Below are 19,239 nucleotides of genomic sequence, written 5' to 3' on the forward strand. Positions count from 1 at the left end.
TGTGCCGTAGGTGGGTCGCCAGGAAGTCCTAGTGGGTTGCCAGGAGGTCGAAGGTTCTCATTGGTTCTCGTAGGTTGTAGCCGTGCTGACCAGTGAATTTCATTGGCTCATTGGAAAAAAAAACGGAAGCAGTAGTTTTCAGAACCAAGGATAACCAACCGGTAATTTTAAATATCCGTCGAGTTTCACAGCCGTGCATCTCTGGCTTCTCAAAAGTTGTCTCCACGCCTTCCCCCTCCTTCTCCCTCCTTCTCCCCACTTCTCCCCACTTCTCCCCCCTCTCCCCACCTTTTTTTTAAAGGACTTACCGTACACTGTGCTTTAGCCTTCTTAATTACAGCGCCAACCTTTCTGTGCATCGCGTATCACCTTGGCTTTGCACCATGTGAATTTCACTCAGACAATGCTCCCCTCGCTTGCCCTGTCCCCCACCTGCATAACGGGCTGATGAAGGAAATGATGTGTGTGTGTTCCACTCTGACAGTCGCCGTTCCAGTTGCCGGTTTTTCAGGCGACTGCCGGCAAATTGACAGTCTCCTACAAAATCGCCTATGTGGGACAGGCCCATAAGATGACATTCTGATACAAAAGTGCCAGGAAATTACTATCTTCCACATGAGAGAATATAAAGAACTACAGTTTACATTTAACAGCATTAATTGTCAGTTGCCCTCCTGGGCATCATCATTGATCAGAAACTCAACTGGACCAGCCACTTGGTTGCAAGTGCTTATCCGACTGAGATTCACGTCTCAAATCTTGTACACAATGCCCAAACTTATGAAGGCAAGCACACCAAGTCTGCATTCACTATCCTATCCACCAGTGTTACCACTTTTAAGGGAGACATGGGCTTGCACCCAAAAGGTTCTCTGTATATCCTACGATGTCTGCCATTTACTTCAAATGTCCTATTAGAATTTGAATTCCCATAGTGAATTACCTCAAACGTGGCTGGATTAAATTCCTTCTGTCACCACTCTTTCAGTTTGTGTTCTCCTCTAGGCAAGCATCTTTGTTACCTATGTCTCCACTAATGTTTGTGTTGCTTGCAAATTTACTAAGCACAGCACCATTCTTATCCAAGTTATTTATATATATATATACTAGACTAACTGGGACCCATTGGCCTGGTACCTCAATGCAACCCATTCCCCAAGGCAATATTCCACCACTCATCCGTTTCCCTAACGGGAGGCCTGGTCCCCCAACACAACCCGTTCTGGAGCACTAATATGGGTATTGTGGGCTGAAGGGACAGGTATCCAGGGGGCTAGTATGGACATTGTGGGCCAAATAGATTCTTGGGGTGACAGATCAGTCACTCAAGCCTGATGTGCTGGCAGCTCACTCAGGGCTGGTGGACAAACAGTTGACACGGCTATTCCTTGAAATTCCAATTCAAGCAGGGTGCAAGGCCACCAAATGCAGTTTCTTATCTTTTCAAGCAGGGTACAAGGCCACCAAATTCAAGTGCAGTTTCTTACCAATTCAAGCAGGGTACAAGGCCACCAAATTCAAGTGCAGTTTCATACCACTTCAAGCAGGGTGCAAGGCCACCAAATGCTAGTGCTGTTAAATGCAATTTCAAGCAGGATACAAGGCCACCAAATTCAAGTGCGGTTTCATACCACTTCAAGCAGGGTGCAAGACAACCAAATTGAAGTGCAGTTTCATACCATTTCAAGCAAGGTGCAAGGCCACCAAATTCAAATACAGTTTCATACCATTTCATGCAGGGTGCAAGGCCACCACATTCAAATGCAGATTCATACCATTTCAAGCAGGGTGAAACCACAATAAAACCACCCTAAAACTACACAAAACACTACATAAACGCCACACTCACAGTTCAGTAGACATTCAGTGTGTTCAGTTGATTCACAGCACAGACAGAGTCATGACCTCTCCCTCCCCCATCTTGCAGAGACTGAGCCACATCCACACTTCCAGGTTTTATAATCCCTCCCCCCTCCTACCGGAAGGGGCATAGCTTTCATGGCGTGATTGACAGGATAGAGATTCTCTACATTTCTTTAAACACTAATAACACTTTTATTTTTTACTGATTGTAAGACTCCTCTGCACCTGATGAGCGGAGGGGGAATGAGTAAGATGGCCAAAAATAACAGCCGTAAGTGGTAGTATTTTATCTAAAATCAATATAGAGTGCAAACAGAAAGTTGTGCAGTTACCACCACCAACAACCATTTGCAGTGCAGCATTTCAAAGCAGTTACCACCACCAACAACCATTTGCAGTGCAGCATTTCAAAGCAGTTACCACCACCAACAACCATTTGCAGTGCAGCATTTCAAAGCAGTTACCACCACCAACAACCATTTGCAGTGCAGCATTTCAAAGCAGTTACCACCACCAACAACCATTTGCAGTGCAGCATTTCAAAGCAGTTACCACCACCAACAACCATTTGCAGTGCAGCATTTCAAAGCAGTTACCACCACCAACAACCATTTGCAGTGCAGCATTTCAAAGCAACCACATTTTCATTTTCTAATCACATTAAGGGCACTTAAAGTTGAGTAGGCGTGTGTTCAGTGTTATTCACAGCACCGAGAGACGTGGCCCTCTTGCTTCCTCCATCTTGCAGAGACTGAGTGCGGCACAACACTTCCAGGTTTTATAGTCCCTCCCCCCTCCCACCAGCAGGGGCAACAGAGAGAATGTCAACATTTATTAAACATTAATAACTCTTATTTTTCATAGATGGGAAAAGTCCTCTTGTTCTGCGCAGCGGAGGGGGACTGAGTAAGATGGCCAAAAATCACAGCCGTAAGTAGCAGCGTATTTTCAAAATCATGAAAAAGGAAAACAGGAAGTGGTCAAGATCTTACTTTCAGTGATATAGACTAGACCAAGTGGGACCCATCCCTGTCAGATGGGAGGCCTGGTCCCCCAATGCAACCTGTTCCCCCAGTGCAATATTCCACCACTCACCCATAGCCCCTACAGGAGGTCTGGTCCCCCAATGTAACCCATTCCCCAATGTAAGATTCCACCACTCCCCTGCCTCCCCAACTTAAAAACAAAAAATCCAATTGCACTTCTCTATTCACTCCAGCAATTCCACTTCCTCTGGCCCATCCCTCTCCTGTTAATGCACTTGCTGCCAGGACAACGACTAAATGTTCTATGTTGGCAACATGGTTGTAAATGTTGGGTGGAGGGCTGTGAGATCACATTGTGATGTCATAGCTGCAACTGCCAGCACTGAAGTGTTGAAGTGATTCTCAAAGTGGATTTAGTAAACTTAAAAATGAGATAACTTGTGAAATATAGCATCAATCTGAACAAAACTTGATACAAACAACCACGGGTCAATGATGAGTAAGGTGGTGCAAACATTATCATGCTATTGTGTACCGTTTTGGCATAGTTCCTTGAGCTCACTCAACATTAGCCCATTATCTGTTTATTTGTACTTTATCTGTTTTATTTATTCATGTGTGTATGTATTTATACAATGGTATATGGACACACTGATAGAAACATAGAAACATAGAAAGTAGGTGCAGGAGTAGGCCATTCGGCCCTTCAAGCCTGCACCGCCATTCAATATGATCATGGCTGATCATCCAACTCAGTATCCCGTACCTGCCTTATCTCCATACCCTCTGATCCCCTTAGCCACAAGGGCCACATCTAACTCCCTCTTAAATATAGCCAATGAACTGGCCTCAACTACCCTCTGTGGCAGAGAGTTCCAGAGATTCACCACTCTCTGTGTGAAAAAAGTTTTTCTCATCTCGGTTTTAAAGAATTTCCCCCTTATCCTTAAGCTGTGACCCCTTGTCCTGGACTTCCCCAACATCGGGAACAATCTTTCTGCATCTAGCCTGTCCAACCCCTTAAGAATTTTGTAATTTTGATCTGTTCTGTATTCATGCCTTCTATATTCTGTTGTGCTGAAGCAAAGCAAGAATTTCATTGTTCTATCTGGGACACATGACAATAAACTCTCTTGAATATTGAATCTTGAATCTTGAATCACACACACACAGACATGCTCGTAAACAAGACAAAACTTTTAATAATATACTAGACAAAGTGGGACCTGTTGGGCCCCGTTCCCCAACACAATAATCCACCACTCACCTGTTCCCCCAACGCACCCGTTTCCACCACTCACCCATTCATCCAATGTAACCCATTCCCCCAATGCTATATTCCACCGTTCACAATATGAACAAAATCTTACTCACCAGTGGTCAATGGTGAGTAAGGTGGTTCAAAACGTTTTCCACTATTGTTTACCATTTTGGCATAGTTCCTTGAGGTCACACACACACAGCCATACAGACAGATGTCCAAACAAGAAAATACTTTTAGTAATATATAGATATAAACAGGGTTATAAACAATTATAACCAAAATATCCCATTACTGATCCCTGCGGTTCATAAATGTATGTTTTAGTATATCTTTAGTTTTGTATTATGTGGTGAGTGGGGGAAAATTTTTTAATCACTTTCCTCGACGGAGATGCAACTTTTACTGTATCGTATCTCCCACCACACTGCGGCCTAACATCGTGCAGCTGGTGGTCCCTTTGCTGGGGATCGACTTCGGGAGCTCCAACCGCGGGAGCCTGCGGACTTAACATCGTGGAGCTCGCGACGGGTTAGGAGTCGACTTTGGGAGCTCCAACAACAGGAGCTTCAACTGCCCCGATAGCAGGAGATTCAATCGCCCCGACGGGAAGCTTCGATCGCCGACTGCGGGAGCTTCGATTGCCCCGACTGAGGATGGTTCGACCGCGAAAGAAAAGGAAGGAAGAAGATTATATGTTATTGGCTTCCATTAAAGTGCACTGTGGCGGATGTTTATGTTCATTTTTATGTAGTTGTGTGTCTTGTTGCGTTTTTGGTATGATTGTATGGCAAATCAAATTCTTTGTATGTTTTTGCATACTTGGCTAATAAATTAATTACAATTACAAATACAACCACTTGCTACATACTTCCATTCAGAAATCATCCAGCCACCACTACCCTCTGCCATAATTTTGGGTTCAGTTTGCCTACATGCCTTGGACCTCTTGGAACTCCAAACCAGTCTATCTCTCATGAAGAACCAGGTTAAAAGCTGAAGTCTGTATCAACAGTGTCTACCACATTGCTTTCGTCAATTTTATGTCAGAGAGTTGTTTAGAATGGATACAGGCCCTTCAGCTTGCCTATGCCGACCAAGATGCCCATGAGACACAAGTCCCATCTGCCCATGTTTTACCCATATCCCTCTAAACCTTTCCTATCCTCCATTTTTCCAGCTTTGTTTGAGTCCATCTGGTTTCACAAACTGTTCATATTGAAATGACTGTTATTGTGGACCATTATCTCTCTAAGAGGATTATGTGCTGCTAAAAAAAAATAATGTTGACTTCTTCCATAGTGCATTCATTGGTGGTGCACAGCCCCAAGCACTTCAATCAATTTTGAATGGCTATCTGTCGATAAGAGGAAATTGTCCATACCTTTATTGCAGTGGTCTGCATGGTTACACTGAATGACCTCATGGGCCAATTACACATTTGTAATTGCTCTTGACAGACTGTGCATTTCCTAGCTATCCCAATACCAAGTTAATGGTCAAAGCTGTGAGTTACTGCTGTTATGTTAATAATGTCCAATTGCCACAGGCACTGATGTTATATGTTGATGACCTTTCCTTGCTAACTGTCTCGATGCCGGGGACTGATGTTATAGGTTGATAACCTTTCACTTGCTAGCTGTCTCAATACCGGGCAAATTGTCAAAGCTATAGTTTACTGATTTTATGTTAATAATATCCAACTGCCACAGGCACTGATGACCTTTTCTTATGGCTGGCCATTTATGAAGCAATGAGAGAATGCAGACGAGGTTTACTGGAATGTTGCCTGGATTAGAGGGTATTAGCTATAAGAAATTGGACAAACTCGGATTGGAGGTTGAGGAGGGACCTGATGGAAATATATAATATATTGAAATGCATAGATGGACAGACAGGTTTGTTCCAGGGTGAAAACATCAAAGACATAGGCTTAACGCGAGAGGGGCAAAATTTAAAGGAGATGAATGGGGTAAGCATTTAATAGAGAGAGACATGGGTACCTGGAGTGTACTGCCAGGTGTGGTGGTAGAGGAAGATAAAATTGTGGAAATTTAAAAGGCTTTTAGATAGGTACATGGATATGTAGGGAATAGACAGATATGAATTATGTGCAGGCAGAGGAAATTAGTTTAACCTGGTATCATGCTTGGCACGGACATTATGGGACGAATTATCTTTTCCCATGCTGTACTGATCTATATTATATGTTCTGCGATCTTAATTGGAAAGGTTGTATATTTGAAATTGTTGATTTCAATAATGAGACTTGAGTGAGAGAAGATACTGCTCCTTGGGTTAGTCAACAGTCTATGAACCAAAGCTGAGATATCAGAGTGAGAATAGGATGGAGATTTAAAGTGATAGGTAACTTGAAGGTCAAGGTTACATTTCTAGCCTCTAATGCTACGGAGAGGTGTCTGAAAGTACATGAGTGCAGATCAAGAATGCTTTCACTATCAAGAAGCCTACAATGGGCTACTTTTATGGGTCGAAGAAATGAATGAATGGATGAATGAATACGTTTATTGACCAAGTATTCACATACAAGGAATTTGTCTTGATGCTTCGCCCGCAAGTGACAACGACATACAGTGGCAGTCAGGAATGACACATAAAGCATTAAATATTAATAATAAAACATTACTGATTAACACATGTGAACTAAGTAAAATACCAGACCAAAGGGAGGTTACAGATTTTTGGTTATTGAGTAGAGCTACTGCTCATGGAAAAAAGCTGTTTTTATGTCTGGCTGTGGCAGCTTTGACAGTCTGGAGTCACCATACAGAGGGAAGTGGTTGAAAGAGTTTGTGGCCATGGTGAGAGGGGTCAGAGATGATCTTACCTGCTCGTTTCCTGGCCCTTGCAGTGTACAGTTCATCAATGGAGGGAAGGTTGCAGCAAATAACCTTCTCAGATGATCGGACGATTCACTGCAGCTTCCGGATGTCGTGCTTGGTGGCTGAGCCAAACCAGACCATGATGGAGAAGGTGAGGACAGACTCTATGATGGCCGTATAGAATTGGACCATCATTCCCTGCGGCAGATTGTGCTTCCTCAGCTGCCGCAAAAAGTACATCCTCTGTTGTGCCTTTTTGACTGTGGAGTTGATGGTAGCCCCCCATTTAAGGACCTTGGAGATGATGGTTCCCAGGAACTTAAAAGACTCCACAGATGTGACTGTGGTGTTGTTGATGTTGAGTGGGTGAGGGGAGGAGGAGCTCTCCTAAAGTCTACTATCAATTCCACTGTCTTAAGAGCATTGAGCTCCAGGTTGTTGCGATGGCAACAGGATGTCAGCTGTGTCACTTCCTGTCTGTAGGCAGATTCTTCCCCATCCTAGATCAGTCCAATCAGGGTTGTGTCGTCCACAAACTTGAGAAACTTGATAGAGGAGTCAATGGAGGTGCAGTCATTGGTATAGAGAGAGTAGAGGAGAGGGAAATGTACGCAGCCTTGCGGTGCTCCTATGCTGTGGGTTTGCAGGTCCGAGATGTGTTTTCCCAGCCTCACATGCTGCTTCCTGTCTGTCAGGAAGCTGGTGATCCACCGACAAAAGGGTTCAGGCACAGTCAACTCAGAAACTTTGGAGTGTAGTAGCTCTGACACAATGGTGTTGAATGCAGAGCTAAAATCAACAAACAAAATCCTCGCATAGGTGCCCTGGCAGTCCAGGTGCTGGAGGATGAAGTGCTCGCCCAAGTTGACTGCGTCATCCACAGATCAACTGGCCCGATATGCAAAGTGCAGAGGGTCCAGCAGGGGGTTCGATATTTTTCAGCTTGGCCAGCACAAGCCTTTCAAGGTTCTTCATGAAAAAAAATAATTTCTCGTTTAGTGTGGAAATAAGTACGTTAGGCTAAAGTAAGTAACAAACCATGAGATATTCCGAAGATATACTGAGCTCCAAGAGCAAATTCATCAAGATGCTCATTTGATTTCAGAAAACAGAGTGAGGACCAATAATGCACATTTGGTGATGGCACGTAAAGAGTAAAATATTTACAAAGTGTGCTCTGTGAGTAAATAAGAAATTTGTGACTAGAAATTGAATCATTTTGCACTGAAGCATAAATGCACATAAGAAGCATGATTTTTACTTTCTTGAAGCGTCCGTGCCCAAACCATAGAGATATTGGACCAAAGATTTCCTGTCACAATTCACTTCGGCAAATGTTTCATTACTGCATCATATTTGGTGTGAATGGTGATGGTATCAATGTCCAAACACAGTTTATTAACATAATGACTGAAATTTTCCAACATCCCCAGTAACGAGGATCTTGTTACGTAAATCCTGGCCAAAACAGAGCTAAAATAAAGTAAAAGATTTATGCATCTACAAGGCCTGCTAGGCTTTATCTGTAAGAAGCCACAAGCTACGAACTGGTACCAGGAAGTCTAGGTCCCAGATTAATACATCAGATAAGGTGAGGTCCAGATGTCCTCCCAATTGATAAAATGTATGAGGATTCTGCAGATAAACTCTAAGGTGTTGTAGGTGCATTGTCTTGATTGGATAGCTGAAGGGGATTGTAAATAATGTTAACATTGTTGCAGGACAATTGTACTGGTGTTTGATGATTGGCTGAAGTGTGAAGCCCTGGTTGAATTGTTTGTACTGCCATGGTAAATGTTGCATTATTCAGTTAAGCTGACAACTTTCCAGATGCTTCTGCAGAAACGTTGTATTGGATTCTTTGTAATTGGGTTGGGGGACTGTCAATAATACTTTAATGTAATTGATATGTGTGATTGGCTTGTAAGGGGCGCCACCCATATGTAGTTCGGCCTCTCAGGTTTCGTTGACCTATAAAAGGTAGCCCACACTAGGATCGTTGTCGATCTTCTGGAAGGGCGCTTGGGACTGCGTGACCTTTTGGTAGAGTCTGCTTGGCCGAGGCTGAAAGGCTTGGCCAGGCAGAGACAAGGATCGAACCTGCGGTGGTTTAGGTATCGTATAGGGGATTCGTTGTTCATTCAAAAAATAAAGTTTTCATGAAGGAACTGCAGACGCTGGAAAATCGAAGGTAGACAAAATTGCTGGAGAAACTTAGCGGGTGTGGTATCAACTATGAAGCGAACGAAATAGGCAAAGTTTCGGGCCAAAACCCTTCTTCAGACTGATGCAGGGTGGGGGAATATGGGGGGGGGGGGGGGGGGAGGGGGAGTTGGGGGCCACAGGGGATCAGGTTGGTTAATGGGAGGGAGGTGAAGCTGACATCTAGAAGGATGCAATAGATGAGGGAGGGGCAGAGAAATGGAGTCGAGGGGAGAGGTAAAGGTGACACCGTGTAGCATATTTTGCAGTTGCAAGAGAAAGTGAGGGAGAGCTGAGTACGGGGAGGAGACAGCAAGGGCTTCCGGAAATTGGAAAGCAAAAGAGATGGAAGTCAATGTTCAGTTGCAGACCGGAATGCAGACTGCCCAAGCGGAATATGAGGTGCTGCTTCTCCAGTTTCCGCTGATGCTCACTCTGGCAATGGAGGAGGTCCAGGACAGAAAGGTCGGATTCGGAATGGGAGGGGGAGTTGAAGTGCTGAGCCACAGGGAGATCAGGTTGGTGAATGCGGACCGAGCGGAGGTGTTTGGCGAAACGATCGCCAAGCCTACGTTTGGTCTCAACGATGTAGATCAGCTGACATCTAGAGCAGCGGATGCAAAAGATGAGGTTGGAGGAGATGCAGGTAAACCTCTGTCACACCTGGAACGACTTCTTGGGTCCTTGAATGGAGTCGCGGGGGGAGGTAAAGTGACACGTGTAGCATATTTTGCAATTGCAAGAGAAAGTGCCCGGGGAGGGAGTGGTACGGGTGGGAAGGGAAGAATTGACCAGAGAGTTACGGAGGGAGCGGTTTTTGCTGAAAGCAAACAGGGGGGGGAGATGGGAAGATGTGGCGAGTGGGGGAGTCACGTTGGAGACGGCGAAAATGACGGAGGACTAATTTTTGTATGTGACGGCTAGTGGGGTGGAAGGTGAGGATTAGGGGGACTCTGCCCTTGTTCTGAGTGGGGGGATGGAGAGAGAACAGTGTTGCGCGGTATTGAAGAAACCCTGGTGAGAGCCTCATCTATGGTAGGGGAGGGGAACCCCCGTTCCCTGAAGAATTAACATTTCCGATGCCCTGGTGTGGAACACCTCATCCTGGGAGCAGATACGGCGTAGACGGATGAATTGGGAGTAGGGGATCTTGCAAGATGACAATAAAGGTTTATTGATTGATTGATTGATTGATTGATTTCCCCTACCACTCTGCCTCAGCCCTCTGGCTCCTCCTCTTCCTTTTTTCTTCCCAATTCCCCCCCCCCCCCACCCACCCTGCATCCATCTGAAGAAGGGATTTGGCCCAAAACATTGCCTATTTCCTTCACTCCATAGATGCTGCCGCACCCGCTGAGTTTCTCCAGCAATTTTGTCTATCAAAAAATAAAATGTAGTGGTCTAGTGCTTGACTCAGTGTTTTACTGAACTACACTAAGGGAGGTAAGCTTTAGGAGCATATTTACATTGGGGGCTCGTCCGGGATCTCAACAGACCCCCAAACATAATTTGCGATCATGGGTGTTGAGCTGTTCCAGATCGCGAGGGAAGAAATCGGCACCACGATGCGGCTTTCGCTTTGGTTTTCCCCACTTCACTAGTCGGAGCAGATCGATCATTTGTGAACTTGGATAGTGGTCCCAATGAGATTGTAGAACAGCTAGTCTAGCAAGCGCTGAGGGCATCCTTGCCTTTAGTGGTTCGAGGCCCCGTTTCCGAGGGTTGGGTTCAAGTCCCTCTACTTTGGGTTCAAGGCCTGTAAAGGTTAAACTTAGTCAACAACTGCAGCTGCTGCTAAGACTAACCGTTCGAGAATAACTAGTGGTTTGAGGCCCTGCCCAGAATTGGATATCCGATTGGCTGGATATTGGAAAACAAAACTGCGTTTAAACAGTACTAAGAAGCAGAGTACTGCATTGTTGCTGGGGATGTAGATTGGAAAGGCGCTCTAAAATTTGGCATTGACTGCCAGCGTGAAGAGGCTACGTGCTGACTCCCTGTGCGAAGCAGGTAGGAAGGAAGAGCTCCTTGCAAGGGTGAACTTGGTGGGTTCGGGTCCGCGCCTGTGTGAGAGAATCTGGATCCCTGTAAAAGTAGTGTGAGGAGTCTCATAAAGGTACTGAGAACCAATATAAATTGGCCAAAAATACTTTAACCAATCTGAGAATTTCAATCCCTAAAGATGTTTCCTTATAAATTATTAATTCAAATTTGCGTACCTCGAATTTGCGTACTAAAAAATAATTAAATAGAGAATAACGATCTGAAAATTTTCCGATTCAAATTTACCATTATTCAGGAACTGATAGTGAGGTGCTGGTCAATTTAAAGTGTACATATTTTCTTCCAGATTAATCTGTGTATAATAAAACTTCGAAGTTGTAATTTAAAGTGTATTTAAGATTGCCGTTGTTGCCCCTCGTGGCCGATCCTTGCTGATAGGCCACGGGGAGGCGACCTGGAAAAAATCACCTCTCCGTGGAGGAGGCGACCGAAGCGGTTTCCCCCTCACCCCCCCAACACCACCCCCCACACAAAACACACAAAACACACAAAGAAACATTAAAAACATACTTTAAAACATACTAAAAAAAAAAAAAGTTGAAAAAACTAACGCGCTGCTGAAAGGGCTGCCGCCATTGCAGCGCCCCCCACCGAACCTGTTTAGCCTGTGAACACGGCACACATTTGAATTCGGCAGCACCTTTGACTCCACCCACTAGGTATCGTATAGGGGATTTGTTGTTCGTTCAAAAAATAAAGTTTAGTGGTCCAGTGCTTGACTCAGTGTTTTACTGAACTAGACTAGTGGGGGTAAGCTTTAGGAGCATATTTACTGTTACACTCAACTACTCTGGACGGGCACCGCATTCACAAGTCCAACACTGGACTCCTGAAACATGTACTCTAGACTGAGCTCTGCCATGGGAAGAGATTACCAGGTGAAAAAAGAAAAAGATTCAATGATGTGCTCAAAGTCTCCTTGATCATTTGCAACAGGTTGTCCGACACAGGGGAAATGCCCCGCTCATCACTGCTGCAGAAGAAGGAGGAGAGTTCAGGATGTTATTGAGAACATGAGGCGATGAATCAGGAGCACACAAAAGTTATGAGGAACCAGTAGAAGGAAGTACCCACCTATCATGCCTGTAGGACACCACTTGTTCTATCTCTGATTCACATAATGTTCTCAATAGCCACCTTCAATCCCGCTAAATCAGAGTTGAAGTAAGTAATACATCATTCGAGGCAGTTCCAAAGAGGAAGAAGGTCCTATTGTACTTTGGGAATGCTGGCACAGTGTGTGGAGGGGGGTGGGTTACAATAAACATTCATTCTGTTCAATGAAACATTTTTTGGGGGTTCAGAGATAATGTATATCAACGGCTTATGAGATGCTCCGATGGAAATGACTTATAAAACATTATAACTATAGTACAAGCATTCCAATGTTATTGTCCATTCAAAAGATTGCGAAGAATAACAACAGGATGGGTTAATACTCCACAGGTAAATCTTTGTCACAAAGGGATAATTTTTAGTAAGAACATATTAGTGTTTCAAGACGTTCATTTTGTTTGCTGAAAAGCAAAAATATTAAACTGATATTAAATGAACTAATTTGGAATCTTATGCAGTCTCAGTAATTACCACTGACATTAGTAATGTGCTTGGCATTTCAAATATTTAGAAATGCGAGTTGTGTACAGTATTGATGGAATAGTCTGTTATAATTTTTGGGCAAATTAGTGCTCTTTAGTATGTGTAATTATGCTAATTATATGATGTCAGTGATATTCATATCAAATGTGCATGCATTAAGCTGTCATGGCAATCTGCAAACCTAAGATCCTTATCTATAATTTAGAATCTGTTAAGGATGAAGGTTAGATGAAAAATCAATCTTATCTGCATTTAATTGTTGCAAATTAATTTATAAATACCAAGATTTTAAGTTTTTAAGACATGAATGTCAAAATAACCCTCTATAGCTTATACATCTTTAAGAGGCCTGTTAATGGGAGGACACAGTGGACCAATTGTTAATGCAAGGGTTCAATCCTGACCTCGGGTGCTGTTTGTGTGGAGATTGCACGTTCTCCATGCGTCTTGGGTTTCCTTCAGGTTTTCTAGTTTCCTCCCACATCCTAAAGATGTGCAGGTTTGTAGGTTAATTAGCCTCGATAAATTAGATGCCCGCTCCAAGCGAGTTCCATTTGGCCACATTTGGTCCATGTTCCTGTAAACATTTCCTGTCCATGTACCTGTCCAAATATCTGTTAAATGTTATAATTGTATCCGTCTCAACAACTTCCTGAGCAGCATGGTCCATATAACCACCAAACTCTGTGTGAAAAGGTTGCTCCCCGCATTACTGGTAAATTTTTCCCCTCTCACTTTAAACCTAAGTCCTCAGATTTTTCATTCCCATATCCTGGGAAAAAGACTGTGCATTCATCTTATCTATTCCCCTCATTATTTTATACGCGTTCATACGATTGGGTTTTGGATCGTCCTTGTTAATGCAAGCACAGCACAGAAATTATGAAATATGTTTCTCACGAAGGAAATTTGGAGCTGCCACTCATCCAAGGCAAAAAAAACCTAACTGCTGAAGGAACTCAGTGGGTCACACAGCAGCTGTGGAGGGACATGGGCATGGAGCACTTCGACTTGGATCACAACTTCAGATTCAAAACATTGTCTTTTAATTTCCCTCCATGGCACAGTGGTGCATTGGTGGTACAGTTGTTGCTTTACAGCAGTTGCAACGCCGGAGATCCAGGTTTGATCTCGGATACGGGTGCTGTCTGTACGGAGTTCGTACAATCTCCCTGTGACTGCTCGGGTCCCCTCCAAGATCTTCTGCTTCCTCCCACACTCCAAAGACGTACAGGTATGTAAGTTGTGTAGGAAAGAACTACAGATGCTGTTTAAATCAAAGGTAGACACAAAATGCCAGAGTAACTCAGCTGGTCTGACCCTTCTTTTGAAAGGTCTCGACCCAAAATATCACCCATTCCAACTATCCATAGATGCGGCCTTACCCGCTGAGTTACTCCAGCATTTTGTGTCCACTGTCCCTAGTGTGTGTAGAATAGTGTTAATGTGCGGGAATTGCTGGTGGGCTGAAAGGCCTATTTCCACGCTGTATCTCTAAACTAAAGTTGCTGTCAGACCTGCTGAGTTCCTCCAGCATTTGTTTATTTGCTCAAGATTCCAACAACTGCAGTCTTTTGTGTCTCCATTTTACTGCTCCATTCCAAAATCTTCTCAAGGTATGCCAACTTTGAAGAAGTTCTCTCTCTAAATTCAATGAGACCTGCTCACTGCTTCCCATCTGTAATTCCTATGACTTCTGCTCTATGACCAATTTCTCACCAAAGTCGTTAACAGATGCTGCCTGACCCATTGACTTCTTCCAATAGGCACAAGGAACTACAGATGCTGGTTTATAAAAAATAAACACAATGTTGGTGTAACTCAGCAGGTCAGGTAGCATCTCTGGAGAACATGGTTTTTGGTTCCTCCAGCATTTTGTTTATTTGCTCAAGATTTCAGCATCTGCATTCACTTGTGTTCCTGCTTTCCACCCTGTTTAACCAACTGACCAATAGTACACGGGGAATGACAAGTCAAGATATATATATATATATATATATATATTGACAGGTAGGCAATTTGGGGGAGTGGGCAGATGCATGGCAGATGAAGTTTAATGCGGATGAATGTGAGGTTATCCACTTTGGTAGCAAAAACAGGAAGGCAGATTGCTATCTAAATGGTATCAAGTTGGGAAAAGGGGAAGTACAACGGGATTTGGGGGCCTTGTACACCAGTCTATAAAAGTAAGCATGCAGGTACAGCAGGCAGTGAAGAAAGTGAATGGCATGTTGGCCTTTATAACATGATTCGAATATAGGAGCAAAGAGGTCCTTCTGCAGTTGTACAGAGCCCTAGTGAGACCACACCTGGAATATTGTGTGCAGTTTTGGTCCCCTAATTTGAGGAAGGACATTCTTGCTATTGAGGGAGTGCAGCTTAGGTTTACAAGGTTAATTCCCGGGATGGCGGGACAGTCATATGCTGAGAAAATGGAGCAGCTGGGTTTGTACACTCTGGAGTTTAGAAGGATGAGAGGATATCTCATTGAAACATATAAGATTGTTAATGGCTTGGACACGCTAGAGGCAGGAAACATGTTCCCGATGTTGGGGGAGTTCAGAACCAGGGGCCACAGTTTAAGAATAAGGAGTAAGCCATTTAGAATGGAGACAAGGAAACACTTTTTCTCACAGAGAGTGGTGAGTCTGTGGATTTCTCTGCCTCAGAGGGAGGCGGAGGCAGGTTCTCTGGATGCTTTCAAGAGAGAGCTAGATAGGGCTCTTAAAAATAGCGGAGTCAGCCGATATGGGGAGAGGGCAGGAACGGGGTACTGATGGGGGATGATCAGCCATGATCACATTGAATGGCGGTGCTGGCTCAAAGGGCCAAATGGCCTACTCCTGCACCTGTCTAGACTATTGTCTATTGTTCTGAAGTACAACCTTTCCACAAAAGTTTTGCCTGAAAGTCACATAACTTTTATTGATGAGAAAATATACAGCACATGTAACGGAGGAAGTATTTATCATATGGAAACCTCACTGCTGATTTAATATTCTACTTTTCTTAGCAGTGTAATACATGTACCACTTTTTTTAAAACACAATTATTTTATCACCAGGTGCTTCAATTTGTAAAGCTGAGAAACAGATTTTGAGTGAGTCCCATTGTGCAAGAGAATTCCAATCAAAGCTTGCAACAAACTTTATTGATTTTGAGGCAACCAACTTTATTGATTTTCCAGATTTGTCATTTTGTATGCAGTGGCATAGGTTGGGAGGATTCAGACTTGCTAAATCTTTCAATCTGTGTCTTAATACATAAGCCTGTAATACATGAGCAGAACACTTTTATACATAATGAGCTCAATGCATTTCCTTAGTATCTGTTAACTAGTTTCCAGGAGCTGCATTTCCTCAAACCATCTGAAAAATTGACTTGCATGTCCTGAAACTGGTCCAAAACCATCTTTCAGCATGGGAACTATTTTAGCTGCATTGGCATACAAAAAAAAAGTTTATTACATTTAATCTTTTAGAACCTTCACATTGTTAACCTATATGAATTTCTAAAAGTTGAAAAAAGTAACTTACTTTTTTAGTCTTTACGAAGGAAAAGATTCACACACGTTTTTAAAGCTTCTTTCTTTGTTTATTGCAAAAGCATTTTGTCCCCTATTAATTACTCACCTCAGAGTTCAGTTCTACATCTTGGAAGGCCACCTTTTGATTTATGGACCAGCTGCAGGGAGCCCTGATCTTGTCATTGAAGTGAAAAAAAAAAGTAAGTATTCTATTTACAGGTTCATTGCAAACATGAACTAATGTTTTTATGTTCAATATTGTTACTAAAAACAAAGCTCTATCGAATGCTAATTAATGAATAAACAAAATGGTAACTGATTCTTTCTTCCACTATGTTTCCTAGAACCATACTATATATCTGAAAGCAATGGACATTTTTAAGATATTTCATTTTGCAAGCTAAAAATCAAATTTATGAGACATAGTACATGTATGTGAGAGATGATCCTTGCTTTCCTGTGTAGTTGATTCTTAATAATTTACAGTAAAAAGTTCATAATAATTTACAGTAAAAAGTTCAGTGGTTTTGAATCCTGAAAATGAAGCCTAATTGTTCCAACACTTTTATATTTCATCCTATTGTATTACCATTCAACCATTTGGAGCTGAAGGTCAGGCTGTCTAATGAATAAATTTGCAATGACTATTAATAATTAAACAAATATATCAAGAATCTTACACGAAGGACAAACCCACAGCAAATAAATTGAACACTAGTTAATTTAACTTTGGCAATGAGACAATACATAATTTACATTCTATCCAATTAAAAAGCCAAATTAAAAGAATAGTGGTTAATAATTTATTTTTTGTTATATGTGCTAAACATATGATGAAGCAATATATGGGCATTGGATTGAACTCTGGGTTTGAAGTTTATTTCCACCAAATTTAAGGAAAACAAATATCTTGAGTATAGTTTAAAACATATATCCTGCTGCAATGATTGGTTTGTGCTTGAAAGATTAAACAATATGAGTTTTACAGTGCTGCTTAGTTCATTAGGAAAATGCCATGACATTTGGCATTGTCTACCAAAATTGCCTGGATGACAGACTGTTTAGTATGTTTCAGGATAGATTGAAACAATCTAAAAGGAATATTGGCTCTGGGCCTATACCCGTTGGAGTTTAGAAGGATGAGAGGGATCCTTATTGAAATGTACTGAATAGTGAAATCCTGGATAGAGTGGATGTGGGGAGGGTGTGTCCACTAGTGGGAGAGTTTAGGACCAGAGGGCACTGCCTCAGAATAAAAGGGTGGTGAATCTATGGAATTCTTTCCCACAGAAGGTTGTGGGGGCAACGTCAGTGGATATATTTAAGGTAAACATAGATAGATTCTTGATTAGCACAGGTGTAAAGGTTTTGGGGAGAAGGCAGGAGAATGCGGTTGAGAGGGAAAGATAGTATGGCGGAGTAGACTCGATAGGCTGAATAACCTAAATCTGCTCCTATGACTTATGAACATAAAAGATTTAGCATTAACCACAGAAGAAACAATTTACTTCTAGAATTGCTGCAGACATGGACATAAAATTAAATCAAGGGTGAAAGGATTAATTTGCCTTCCACACTGCAATAAAGGAAGTGTTTGTTGTGTTTATTCAGTGTATAGAAAAATAGAAACGTAGAAAATAGGTACAGGATTGGGCCATTTGGCCCTTCAAGCCACACAATCATGGTTGATCATCCAAAATCAGTACCCCATTCCTGCTTTTTCTCCATATCCCTTGACTCCGTTAGCCCTAAGAGCTGTATCATAAAACATCCAGTAAATTGACCTCCACTGCCCTCTGTGGCAGAGAATTCTACAGATTCCCAACTCACTGGATGAACAAGTTTTTCCTCACCTTAGTCCTAAATGGCCTGTCCCTTATTCAAAAACTGTGGCCCCTGGTTTGGACTCCCCAACATCGGGAACATTTTTCCTGCATCAAGCCCGTCCAATCCCTTAATAATGTTACATGTTTCTATAAGATTCCCTTATCCTAAATGCAGATTCACATACTGGCAAAGGGAGTATGCAGTGCCTGCCAAGACACTGAATATTTAAACATCTTTGCTGGGACACAGTAATTCGAATGCATGGTGTAGCGACACGGCAAGAAGATGGTCTAAAAGCTTATAAGGACAGGGAATGTGTAGGAAGGAACTGCAGATGAGGGTTTAAACCGAAGTTAGATACAAAAAACTGGAGTAACTCAGTGGCACAGGCGGCATCTCTGGAGAGAAGGAATGAGTAATGTTTAGGGCCAAGTCCCTTCAGGACAGGGAACCCAACATTTAGTATGAGGCTTTCCATTCTAGGATTTTGGAAGTGTTCTTTTTCTTTAGCTCACCTATTTCCCCCCTTGCTGTCATTGATGGATTTCTCACTAGGATTTCCTCTGTGTCCCGCAGTTCTGCTTTCCCTTTCTCTCCACCCAGACAGAACAAGGATAGTTTCCCTAGTTCTCACCTTTAACCCAACCAGCCTCCGCATCCATTGCATCATTATCCAACATTTCCGTCACTTCGAACATGATCCCACCATCAGTCACATCTTTCCCCTCTCCTTTTTCCAGTTTCTACAGAGGTGACTCCCCCCCTGAATTCCTGGGTTCACTCATCCTTTCCCACTAAAACTACCCCCATCACCGGGTACTTCCCTGCAAACTCGATTTGCTTTTCCACTAATGCTGCCTGACCTGATGAATCTTTCCTATCCTTTTTGTCTTTACTTAAATTTCAGATGTACAGTATCTACAGCTATGTTTTTGTTATCCTTTAAAAATATACACTCATCTAAAAATATTTTAAATTCTTTGGAAATCAAATTATCCAAGGGATCTACAGTAGGTTCTGCCTCAGAAAGGTAGCTAATATAATAAAAATGACCTACACCATCCTGGC

The sequence above is a fragment of the Leucoraja erinacea genome, chromosome 7, assembly GCF_028641065.1.
Source record: "Leucoraja erinacea ecotype New England chromosome 7, Leri_hhj_1, whole genome shotgun sequence".
Classification (NCBI taxonomy): domain Eukaryota; kingdom Metazoa; phylum Chordata; class Chondrichthyes; order Rajiformes; family Rajidae; genus Leucoraja; species Leucoraja erinaceus.